This window comes from Rhinoraja longicauda, chromosome 22 (assembly GCF_053455715.1).
Source record: "Rhinoraja longicauda isolate Sanriku21f chromosome 22, sRhiLon1.1, whole genome shotgun sequence".
Taxonomy (NCBI): Eukaryota; Metazoa; Chordata; class Chondrichthyes; order Rajiformes; family Arhynchobatidae; genus Rhinoraja; species Rhinoraja longicauda.
Window position 1 is genome coordinate 34,619,128 of NC_135974.1, and position 12,505 is coordinate 34,631,632.

Consider the following 12,505-nt stretch of genomic DNA (forward strand, 5'->3'; position numbering starts at 1 on the left):
GTTAAGTATTTGCACATACGCCTGTTTTCTCTCTGTATAATGTTGCAATTCTTTTGATATCTTATGAGCATCAGAAGTTTAAACATTTTCATTATTTAACATGATACATTGTTATTCACTTTATATGAACCAAGATAACTGTGCCTAGAATTAGAAACTGCTGTTCTGCAGGTTTTGTTTAGCCTAGAGACACAGTGTGGAAATAGGCCCTAAAGCCCACCAAGTCCACGCTAACCAGTGATCCCCGCACACTAACACTATCCTACACACCAAGGACAATATGCAATTATACCAAGCCAATTACCCAACAAACTTGTATAAGAAAATAACTGCAGATGCTGGTACAAATCGATTTATTCACAAAATGCTGGAGTAACTCAGCAGGTCGGGCAGCATCTCGGGAGAGAAGGAATGGGTGACGTTTCGGGTCGAGACCCACACAACAAACTTGTATATCTTTAGAGTGTGGGAGGAAACCAGAGCACCTGGAGAAAACCCACAGTCATGGGGAGAACGTACAAAATCTGTACAGACAGCATCCGTAGTCAAAATCGAACCTGGGTCTCTGGCGCTGTAAGGCAGCAAATCTACCGCTACACCTCCTAATCAAATTATGGATGGCGCGGTCATTTCTAATGCACGTTAATTTGAGGTAGGTCTATGAAGATACTCAAAGCCAAAACAGAAGCATATTTGGTTGACTAAACGTACCAGTTTTGACTTAAGTACAACAAGCCAATATTATTGCTCATATTAGACCATTCCAAATAACGCCTGTGATGATTTCTAAATTAATCCCTCTTGTTCTGCAACTCTGATAATTGCAGGAAAAATGCAAGTTGTAAATCATGGATAAGGCATGGTTTTGCAATGATGCAACAGGCAGCTTAAACTGTTCCCTTGTCACCAACATGCTTGGCATCTTATGCAATAGATGCTGCCTGACATACTAAGGGCTTCAAACACTGTTTTTCATTCGGATTTCTGAAATCTACATTTTTTTTTTTAAATGATAGATATATTTATATTGCTCCAGTTCCGAATACCTAAATATCCACAACACACCTCTCTGGATTGCTATAATAAAAAGGAACTGCAAATGCTGGTTTATACCAAACATATAGACACAAAATGCTGGAATAACTCAGCGGGTCAGGTAGCATCTCTGGAGGAAATGGATAGGTGATGTTTTAGGTCGGGTTTGTAGAAGGGTCCCGACACGAATCATCACCTATCCATGTTTTCCAGAGATGCTGCCTGACCTGCTGAGTTACCCCAGCATTTTGAGTCTGTCTCTAGGTTGCTGTTTCTATGGCTGCCTAGGTCACACACAAAAAAGACCAAAGATCTCTCATTATAAATATAGTTTGTAAAAGATTTAGATCACTTTACGCTTTCCACCACAAGTTATTTTACCCTTGCTTGATTTAGTTTCTGTGAAATATTGTAAACATAAGAGATTTGGAGCCCAGCATATATTTCCACTATAGCATCAAATATCCATAATTCTCAAAGACATAGTTTGGAGTTATAGGGAAGTGAATCAATGGAAATTTATGGAGATGGAGGGGGAGGAAAAGATTTTAAAATGTTTCACAAACTGTTCTCCTCAAAAAACATTCAGAATGCATTTGTTCAAATAGTCTGCATTCCTCACATATTTCCCCCCTTCCCTCCCTATCGGGGGTGCATGACCCCAGCAGACCACAGCGCCTGCATTCTATTAATACATTTAAAAACTTCATGTTGCATTTGGCTAAACGCCCTTTAATGGACAAAGAAACCTCAAATGTATCACCCATTCAGCAATGATTCAGCACTGCTTCATACAAAGGGTGGCACAGTGGTACAGCAGTAGAGTTGCTGCCTCACAGGGCCAGAGACCTGGGTTCAATCCTGACTATGGGTGCTGCCTGCATGGACACGTGGGTTTTCCTCCAGGTGCACCGGTTTCCTACCACATCCCAAAGAAGTACAGATTTGTAGGTTAATTGGCTTTGGTAAATTGTTCGCTAATGTGTAGGATAGAACTAGTGTATGGGTGATCGCTGGTCGGCACTTGCTCAGTGGGTCGAATGACCTGTGTCATAGAATCAGAAAATAGTTGAAGGAGTAGGCCATTCGGCCCTTCGCCCGCCATTCGATACGATCATGGGTGATCATCCAAAATCAGTACCCCGTTCCTGCTTTCTCCCCATATCCCTTGATTCCTTTAGCCCTAAGAGCTCAATCTAACTCTCTCTTGAAAACAGCCAATGAATTGGCCTCCACTGCCTTCTGTGGCAGAGAATTCCACAGATTCACAACTCTCTGGGTGAAAAAAGTTTTTCCTCATCTCAGTCCTAAATGGCCTACCCCTTATTCTTAAACTGTGACCCCTGGTTCTTGACTCCTCCAACATGGGGAACATTTTTCATGCATCTAGCCTGTCCAATCCCTTAAGAATTTTATGTTTTCATAAGATCCTCTCTCATCCTTCTAAATTCCAGTGAATACAAGCCCAGTTGACCCATTCGTTTGTCATATGTCAGTCCCGCCAATCCCGCGCTGTATCTCTAAACAAAACGTGAGCCACGGGGCATGTTTGTATGCAGCATGTTCAAAAATATCCAGATTTACACAGCCTAACGATATTTTTAAATACTATCATCAATGCACTACAGATCTTTTCTAAAAACATCCAGGGATTTGGCTTCAGGACCTTTTGTGGCCTCTCAAGATCCCAGATCTCCAGTGGTTTTACCATCTGGTACATTGTTGATTCCAACAGACCAAGCTGTACATCAAGTAGTCAAATTAGGTTTAGCATTGAAAATTGGAAAACTGACAAATGCAAAACAACTGAATGGGTGATCTATTTGTTCGTTACTTATCTTGGAAAAATGAAATGTAGAAACAGAAACTGCAGTTGCTAGTTTACAAAAGAAAAAGGCACAAAATACTGGAGTAACTCAGTGGGCCAGGCTTTGTCCCACCCCCACCTCTCTTCCAGCTTTCTCTCCCCTAACCATAATCACTCGGAAGTGTCCCAACCTGAAATGTTGCCTATCCAGTTAAAATTGGAAGTGGCAAACGCAGAACAGCTGAATAGATTTATTTATTCATATCAGTCGTCTAAACGTAGACACATGAACTGCAGATGCTGGTTTACAACAAAAAAAAAGACACAAAGTGCTGGAGTAACTCAGTGGGTCAAGCTTTGTCCTGCCCCTCCCCTCTTCCACCTTTCTTTCCCCCCCCCCCCCCACCCCACCCCCTAACCAGTCTAAAGGGTCCCGACCCGAAACGTCACCTATCATTTTTCTCCGGGGTGCTGCCTGACCTGTTGAGTTACTCCAGCACTTTGTATCTTTTATTTAATAATTAAACACATTTTTTTTATCTATTCTGAATTTTTTATGCATTCTGAATGTAATCTTTAAGTATTGCACCAATCATGGAATACTAACAGAAAATGGTATAAAGATGGTATAAAGATTCAGCAAGTGAGACAGCATATCCGGAGAAAGAAATAAGGATGACATTTCAGGCCAATGCACTTTTAACACAACTAGGAAAAGGTTTGAATCAAGGATGTTTTAGGTAACTTGTGGTTGGGGTGTAGAGTGAACAAAGAGAATGTCTGTGATCGGGTGAAAATCAAGAGAGACCCAATAAATGACTGGCTGAAAGAGGATGACGAAGGCTTGCTATTTGCAGCTGATCTGACCGGAGGAGATATAAATATTCGGAGATGAAGCAGAACAGAGAGAGAAGAGCAATGCTCCATTCAGTAATCCTAAACTTCCAATCCCAGTACCTCTGAACAGTCCCTCCATAAGCTAGGGTGCTGTCCAATTCACCTCGACCCCATTGCGCACATTGGACTGTCTATGGAACTGATGCACCACAATGCTGAGAACTATATTCTGCACTCTGTATCTTCCACTTTGATCTGCCTATTGCACTCGAGTATTTAGATTGTAGAGTATTATCTGATCAGAAAATTTTGTTTTTCGCTGCACCACGGTACACGTGACAATAATAAACCCAAATCTAAATTCTCAGGACCACTACCAATTTTACCCGTCGTTGCACTTGTCTCAATGTTTCATCGCTATCATTTACCTATTCCACTTTGAAAGCTACAGTTTAACCTGTTTATACCAAATCTGCAGACAGTGCATTTTAAATTTCAACCACACACACTAAACATGTTTTCCTGCCAGGGATCGTGGTGGAAGGAGTCACAGATGTGGCATTTAAGAAGCTTTTAGATATGGAGGGATAAAGATCGCATGCAAGCAGAAGAGATTAGTTTACGTTAGCATTGTGTTCAGCACAGACATTGTGGGCCATAGGGCCTGTCCTGTTCTATGTCTTGACCCCCTCCAAAGAAAAAGCCACACATGATCCAGAGCCTTCATTATTTTATGAACTTCAATTAAACCATTCCTGGATGCCTCTTCTCCAAACGAAAACCAACCAAACCTCGCTGATAATGCCTACCCTTGTTACTGTCATCCCTCGTCACAGGAATCATCCTCTTTTGTTTCTCTGGGCTGTCTAAATTACTGTTGATTAGCTAATTAATTTATTGCATCGAATGGAAGTCGCATTCCCAATCTCGTTGTACCCCTGTACAATGACAATAAAGATATATTGTATTGTATCAACTCGATTCCAGATTCCCTCGCATGCTTGTGTATTCTTCCATGAACATGGCAACCAAATATTTACATTTCCACCAGTCCGATTGTTGAACACAATGGAAATGCAAGAAATCTTGAGCAAAATATAAATGCTGGAGGAACTCAGCAGGTCAGGCAGCATCTGTGGAGATGCACAGATGATGTTTGGGAGTCAGGATCCCTCTTCATACCCAAAACGTCGTCTGCCCATTCCCTCCACAAGTGCTGCCTGAACAGCTGTGTTTCCGCAGCACTTTGCCAGCTGAGGCTGAACCAATGTTTGATAAAGGTTCGGCATAGCTTCTCAGCTTTTATATCCCTTGTCTCATCTGATAATGCCCAGAATTATGCTCAAACTATTCTCATCCTAACGTGCCTGAAGGGTCCTGACCCAAAACGTCACCCATTCGCGTTCTCCAGAGATGCTGCCTGACTCGCTGTTACTCCAGCACAGCACGTCTTTCTGCCACATTCAACGTTATGTGCTCACATCCCTTTGTTCTTGCACCCATTTTAGAACAGCATCCTTTAAATGGCTTCCCCAGTCTTCCTACCAAAACATATGTCCCCTCTATTAAACTTCATTGGCCCATTGCAAGAGCCAGTTTATATTTTACTGCAATCTATCACTAATCTCTAAGCAATGTACAATTCTGTCACGTTTTGCGTCATCCACAAATTCAGAAATTGTTTGCATCCCCAAGTCTAGCTCATTAAATCAATAAAATAAAAAAACACCGATCCCTGGGGAATTATTCACCTCCTTCCAATTTGAAAAGCATTACTTTAGACTTTAGAGATACAGCACGGAAACAGGTCCTTTGGCCAACCGAGTCCGCACCATCAGTGATCACTCCGTACACTAGCACTATCCTGCACACTAGGGACAATTCACATTTTTTTTTTAACCGAAGCTAATTAAACTACAAACCTGTACTTCTTTGGAGTGTGGGAGGAAACCGGAGCGCCCGGAGAAAACCCACGGGGTCACAGGGAGAACGTATAACCTCCGTACAAACAGCACCAATGGTCAGGATCGAACCCGGGTCTCTGGTGCGGTTAAGCAGCAACGACCACTGCGCCACCCCAAATTACCATTACCCCCTATTGTCTATGACGTGGCCAGCTTCACATTTCAGGCCAGGATCCTTCCTCAGACTACATTTCCTCAAAATGTCTGAAGAAGGGTCTCGACCCGAAACGTCACCCATTCCTTCTCTCCCGAGATGCTGTCTGACCTGCTGAGTTACTCCAGCATTTTGTGAATAAATCGATTTGTACCAGCATCTGCAGTTATTTTCTTATACATTTCTTCAAAATATCCCTTCACATTGGTTAAACTCGGTGTTCTCCAATGTTCAAGGTGCACTGGAAGAACATGAGGGACCAGTAATTACCCCCATGTTTCCCCTCAAAATCCCAATCTGTGGTATCATTTTTTTTTAAAAGAAAACATATTCAGGGTCTCAATTATCTCCTCATTCAATTCTACATTGGTAGCACCTTCCTGCCTGGTGAAGACAGATGCTCAGTACTCATTTAGTACCCTGTCAGTGCTATCGGTTTCAAAGTCCAAGTTCCAAGTTTTACCTTTAATGAGCCCCACTCCTTCACAAACTATTTTATCTTTGTTCCAGACTTTTACTGTATGGGTTTCTTTAGTTCTCTGTCTGGGTCTCTAGTTCCTCACTCTTAATTACTTTAAAAATAATCACATGCATGCAACTTCCTTAAAATACTAAATTACATGATTGTACAAAGGCATCAAACAAATTCAACAACAAAGATAGAGGGAATGCAAATTTCAAATGCCCTTGCCAAATTTCAACATTTAATGCATTCAAAACTTATTAATCAAACTTAATGTAGGTTAACAGGTCGTAGCACAAATGTTGATGCTGAAATTATTGACTTATAGATAGGCAAATGGAAGAGTAGGGAACAGAGGGATATGGATCATGTACAGGCAAATTAGATCAGTTTAGCTTGCCATGATGTTCGGTACAATGTGGGCCGATGGGCATGTTACTGTGGTATCCTATTCTGAAGGAGCGTCTCGACCCGAAAAGTCACCTATTCCTTTTTTGCAGAGATGCTGCCTGACCTGCTGAGTTACTCCAGCTTTTGTGTCTGTCTTCGGTTTAAACCAACATCTGCAGTTCTATGACTACAGGCTCTTAAAAAAATCCCAAACCAAGCCAATTATTCTGTAAATAATGTAGGATCACAGTAACTCTAATCCAACTGCAAAGTGTTCATGCACTGTGATATAAAACATGAACTGTGAAGCAGCGTGTATTACTAATTATTTAAGGGCACCAGCAGTGAAACGTTGAAAACGGGAAAGCCCTTTCTGGGATATCTCTGTTCTCGTTGGAAATTCCAATCAGGAAGTGGGAGAATTTAACTGCCTCTCCAGTTTTTAATGGCTTGATGTGTCTGAACTGCCGGAGCAGATGGGTGCCAAGAGAATGGAGGATGTGGACGTACAATCACCCCACCAATAGCTGGAGTCAATTATTCAAGTTTCCCGACCAAAATGAGAAACCCCCCATTGAAAAGGATGGGTGTTTTACATTACACAAAAAGGCACAAATTGTTCCATTGTCAATACATATGGCGGGGAGAGAGGACGGGGGGGGGGGGGGGGGGGGGGGGGGGAGGGAGGATGGGGGGGAGGGAGGATGGGGGGGAGAGAGAGGAGGAGGGAGGATGGGGGGAGAGAGGAGGAGGGAGGATGAGAGGGGAGGGAGGATGGGGGGAGAGAGGGGAGGGAGGATGGGGGGTGAGAGAGGAGGGAGGATGGGGGAGAGAGGATGGATGGGGGAGGGAGGAAAGATGGGGGGAGGGAGGATGGGGGAGGGAGGATGGGGAGGGAGGGAGGATGGGGGGAGGGAGGGAGGATGGGGGGAGGGAGGATGGGGGGAGGGAGGGAGGATGGGGGGAGGGAGGGAGGATGGGGGGAGGGAGGGAGGATGGGGGGAGGGAGGGAGGATGGGGGGAGGGAGGGAGGATGGGGGGAGGGAGGGAGGATGGGGGGAGGGAGGGAGGATGGGGGGAGGGAGGGAGGATGGGGGAGGGGGGGAGGGAGGATGGGGGAGGGGGGAGGGAGGATGGGGGAGGGGGGAGGGAGGATGGGGGAGGGGGGAGGGAGGATGGGGGAGGGAGGATGGGGGAGGGGGGAGGGGAGGATGGGGGAGGGAGGGAGGATGGGGGAGGGAGGGAGGATGGGGAAGGGAGGGAAGGAGGATGGGGGAAGGAGGATGGGGGTGGGAGGATGGGGGGAGGGGAGGGAGGATGGGGGGGGGGGAAGATGGGGGGAGGGAGGGAAGGAGGATGGGGAAGGAGGATGGGGGTGGGAGGATGGGGGGAGGGGATGATGGGGGGGTGGGGAGGATGGGGGGGAGGGGAGGATGGGGGGGGTGGGGAGGATGGGGGGGAGGGGAGGATGGGGGGGAGGGGAGGATGGGGGGGAGGGGAGGAAGGGAAGAGGGAGGGGAAGAGGGAGAGGGGAAGAGGGAGGGGGAAGAGGGATGGGGGAAGAAGGAGGGGGGAAAGAGACAAAGAGGGATAAGTGGGGTACACAATGAGGGGGGTATCAGGGGAGGCAATAGGGAATGGAGCAGACAATGAGGGCGAGAGAAGGGGGTAAACAATGAGGGGAGGGGGAGACAAAGAGGGATAACGGGTGGGTGGGAAGGGAAGAGAGGGGGGGCGGGAAGGGAAGAGAGGGGCGGCGGGAAGGGAAGAGAGGGGGGGTGGGAAGGAAAGAGAGGGGGGCCGGAAAGGGAAGAGGGGGAAGGGATGGGGAGGGAGAGGAAAAGGGGGAAGGGAGAGGGAGGGGGAAGGGAGAGGGACGGGAGAGGGAGGGGGAAGAAGGGGAGGGAGGGGGAAGAAGGGGGGAGGGAGGGGGAAGAAGGGGGGAGGGAGGGGGAAGAAGGGGGGAGGGAGGGGGAAGAAGGGGGGAGGGAGGGGGAAGAAGGGGGGAGGGAGGGGGAAGAAGGGGAGGGAGGGGGAAGAAGGGGAGGGAGGGGGAAGAAGGGGAGGGAGGGGGAAGAAGGGGAGGGAGGGGAAGAAGGGGGGAGGGGGAAGAAGGGGGGAGGGAGGGGGAAGAAGGTGGGAGGGAGGGGGAAGAAGGTGGGAGGGAGGGGGAAGAAGGGGGTGGGAGGGAGGGGGAAGAAGGGGGGAGGGAGGGGGAAGAAGGGGGGAGGGAGGGGAAGAAGGGGGGAGGGAGGGGGAAGAAGGGGGGAGGGAGGGGAAGAAGGGGGGTGGGAGGGGGAAGAAGGGGGGAGGGAGGGGAAGAGGGGGGAGGGAGGGGAAGAAGGGGGGAGGGAGGGGAAGAAGGGGGAGGGGAGGGGAAGAACGGGGGAGGGAGGGGGAAGAAGGGGGGAGGTGGGGGAAGAAGGGGGAGGGAGGGGGAAGTAGGGGGAGGGAGGGGGAAGTAGGGGAAGAAGGGGGAGGGAGGGGGAAGAAGGGAGAGGGAGGGGGAAGAAGGGGGAGGGAGGGGGAAGAGGAGGAGGGGGGAGGGAGGTGGAAGGAGGGGGAGGGAGGGGGGAAAGGGGGAAGAAGGGGGGAGGGGGAAAGGGGAAGAAGGGGGGAGGGAGTGGGAAGAAGGGGGAAGGGAGGGGAAGAAGGGGAAGGGAGGGGGGAAGGGAAGGGAGGGGAAGAAGGGAAGGGAGGGGAAGAAGGGAAGGGAGGGGGGAAGAAGGGAAGGGGGGAAGAAGGAAGGGAGGGGGAAGAAGGGAAGGGAGGGGGGAAGAAGGGAAGGGAGGGGGAGGAAGGGAGGGGGAGGGAGGGGGGAAGGAGAAGGTGGGGAGGGGAAATGGGAAGTGGGGGAGGGGGAAGTGGGAGCGGGGGAAGGAACGGAGGGGGAAGGAGGAGGGAGGGAGAAGGGGGGAGGGAGGGAGAAGGGGGGAGGGAGGGAGAAGGGGGGAGGGAGGGAGAAGGGGGGAGGGAGGGAGAAGGGGGGAGGGGGGGAAGGGAGGAGGGGGGAAGGGAGGGGAAGGGAGGGGGAAGGGGAAGGGAGGAGGAAGGGAGGAGGGAGGGGGAAGGGAGGAGGGAGGGGGAAGGGAGGAGGGAGGGGGAAGGGAGGAGGGAGGGGGAAGGGAGGAGGGAGGGGGAAGGGAGGAGGGAGGGGGAAGGGAGGAGGGAGGGGGAAGGGAGGAGGGAGGGGGAAGGGAGGGAGGGGGAAGGGAGGGGGAAGGGAGGGAGGGGGAAGGGAGGGAGGGGGAAGGAAGGGAGGAAGGGAGGGAGGGGGAAGGAAGGGAGGGGGAAGGAAGGGAGGAGGAAGGAAGGGAGGAGGGAGGGGGAAGGAAGGGGGGAAGGGAGGGGAGGAGGGAGGGGGGAGGGGGGGAGAGGGGGAAGAACGGAGAACGGAGGGGGAAGGAGAAGGGGAGGGAGAAGGAGAGGGGAGGGAGAAGGGAGAGGGGAGGGAGGGAGAAGGGAGAGGGAGGGAAGGGTGGGGGAGAGGGAGGGAAGGGGGGGGGGAGGGAGGGAAGGGTGGGGGGGAGGGAGGGAAGGTGGGGGGGAGGGAGGGAGGGTGGGGGGAGGGAGGGAAGGGTGGGGGGGAGGGAGGGAAGGGTGGGGGGGGGGAGGGAGGGAAGGGTGGGGGGGAGGGAGGGAGGGAGGGGGGGAGGGAGGGTGGGGGGGAGGGGAGGGTGGGGGGAGGGGAGGGTGGGGGGAGGAAGGGTGGGGGGGGGAGGGAGGGAAGGGTGGGGGGGAGGGAGGGAGGGAGGGTGGGGGGGAGGGGAGGGAGGGAAGGGTGGGGGGGAGGGGAGGGGGAGGGGAGGGGGGGGGAGGGGGAGGGGAGGGGGGGGAGGGGGGGAGGAGAGGAGGGGGGGGGTGGAGGGGGGGGAGGGGGGGGAGGGGGGGAGGGGAGGGGGGGATGGGGAGGGAGGGGGGGAAGGGGAGGGGGAGAGGGGAGGGGAGGGGGGAGAGGGGAGGGGAGGGGGGAGAGGGAGGGGAGGGAGAAGGGAGGGAAGGAAGGGTGGGGAGGGAGGGAAGGGTGGGGGAGGGGGGAAGGAGGGGGGGAGGGAGGGAGGAGGGGGGAGGGAGGGAAGGAGGGGAGGAGGGGGGAGGGAGGGGAGGAGGGGGGGGGGAGGGGGAGGAGGGGGGGAGGGAGGGAAGGAGGGGGGGAGGGAGGGAAGGAGGGGGGGAGGGAGGGAAGGAGGGGGGGAGGGGGGAAGGGAGAGGGGGGAGGGAAGGGAGGGGGGAGACAATGAGGGCCGGGCCGCACTCCGCGCTGTGCGGGGAGGGGGGGGGGGGGGGCTCCGGCCGCCCACAGGAGATGGGGGGGGGGAGGGGTGGGGGAGATGGGGGGGGAGGGGGGGGGGAGATGGGGGGGGAGGGGGGGGGGGAGATGGGGGGGAGGGGTGGGGGAGACTGTGGCCGGGTGAGGGGAGCGAGGGGCCTCAGCGTTACCCGGGGCCGGGACGGGGGCGCTCGTTGTCTGGGCCCGGCCCTCACCCCCACCCCGGGGCCGCGCTCCACCCCCTCCCCCGGGCTCACACCCTCCTCCTCCTCCTCCTCCTCCCTCCCGGGGGGTGGGGGCGCGGAGCAGACCGGGGCTGATACCCCCCTCATCCCCTCACTCACCGCTGTCCCATGTATGTAGGTGGGTGGGCGGGCGGGCGGGCGGGCCCGGTGCTGGTGGCGGTGACGGCGGGCGGGCGGGCGCTCGCGGACTCTCTCTCTCTGTCTGTCTGTCTGTCTGTCTGTGTCCCGCTCCCCGCGCGCGGCCCCGCTCTCTCTCACTCTCCCCCTCACTCACTCTCTCTCTCTGTGCCCCGCGCGCGCATCAGGAAGCCACTCCGGCCGCCAGCGGAAACGGCCAGCCTGGTATTGTGGGTAGAGCGGCAGACCCGCCTCCCCCCCCTCCCCCCCACTCCCCCCCACTCCCCCACTCCCACTGCCTGCAGGCTGCTCGCCCCGTCCGCCAGCAACAACAACAACGCCGCCGCTGGAGGGAGGGAGGGGGTGCACTGGTGCTGATGCATGGCTGGGGAGGATGCACTGGTGCTGATGCATGGCTGTAGAGTATGCACTGGTGCTGATGCATGGCTGTAGAGTATGCACTGGTGCTGATGCATGGCTCTGAGGACGCACTGGTGCTGATGCATTGATGTGGAGTATGCACTGGTGCTGATGCAAGGCTGGGGCGTATGCACGGGTGCTGATGCGTGGATGCGGAGTATGCACTGGTGCTGATGCATGGATGTGTAGTATGCACTGGTGCCTATGCATGACTGGGAGGATGCACTGGTGCTGATGCGTGGCTGGGGAGGATGCACTGGTGCTGATGTATGGCTGGGGAGGATGCACTGCTGGTGCATGGCTGGGATGTCGCTGCCCCGTGCACATACACTGTTGCTGCAGGGGAAATGCACTGGTGCTAATGCATGGCTGGGAATGCTGCACTGGTGTCAATGCATGGCCGGGGGAGGATGCATTGGTGCTAATGTATGGTTGGGGTGGATACCCCGTCACAAACACTGCTGCTGCAGGGAAAATGCACTGGTGCTAATGCATGGCTGGGGTGGATGCACTGCTGGTGCTGATGCATGGCTGGGACTGGCCACTGCCCCGTGCACATACGCTGTTGCTGCAGGGGAGATGCCCTGGTGCTGATGCATGGCTGGGGATGCATTGGTGCTGATGCATGGCTGGGCGGATGTGCTGGTGCTAATGCATGACGAGGTCGCTGCCCCGTGCACATACACTGCTGTTGTGGGGAGATGCATTGGTGCTGATGCATGGCTGGGGAGGATGCACTGCTGGTGCTAATGCATGGCTGGGAGGTCGCTGTCCCATGCACATACACTGCTGCTGCAGGGGGT

At 53.4% G+C, this 12,505-nt stretch overlaps 1 protein-coding gene across 3 annotated transcripts in view; it reads right to left on the reverse strand.

Moving 5' to 3' along the window:
• The window catches only part of LOC144604554 (zinc finger and BTB domain-containing protein 46-like), a 48,170-nt gene extending 36,669 nt beyond the window's left edge, over nt 1-11,501 (reverse strand). For 2 of the 3 annotated variants that reach the window (XM_078419110.1, XM_078419108.1), the window contains exon 1: nt 11,265-11,501. The gene's annotated coding sequence lies outside the window, so the exon portion shown is untranslated. The remainder of the gene's footprint in view (nt 1-11,264) is intronic. The other variant, XM_078419109.1, reaches the window with a different exon arrangement.
• Nucleotides 11,502-12,505: the final 1,004 nt, after the last annotated feature.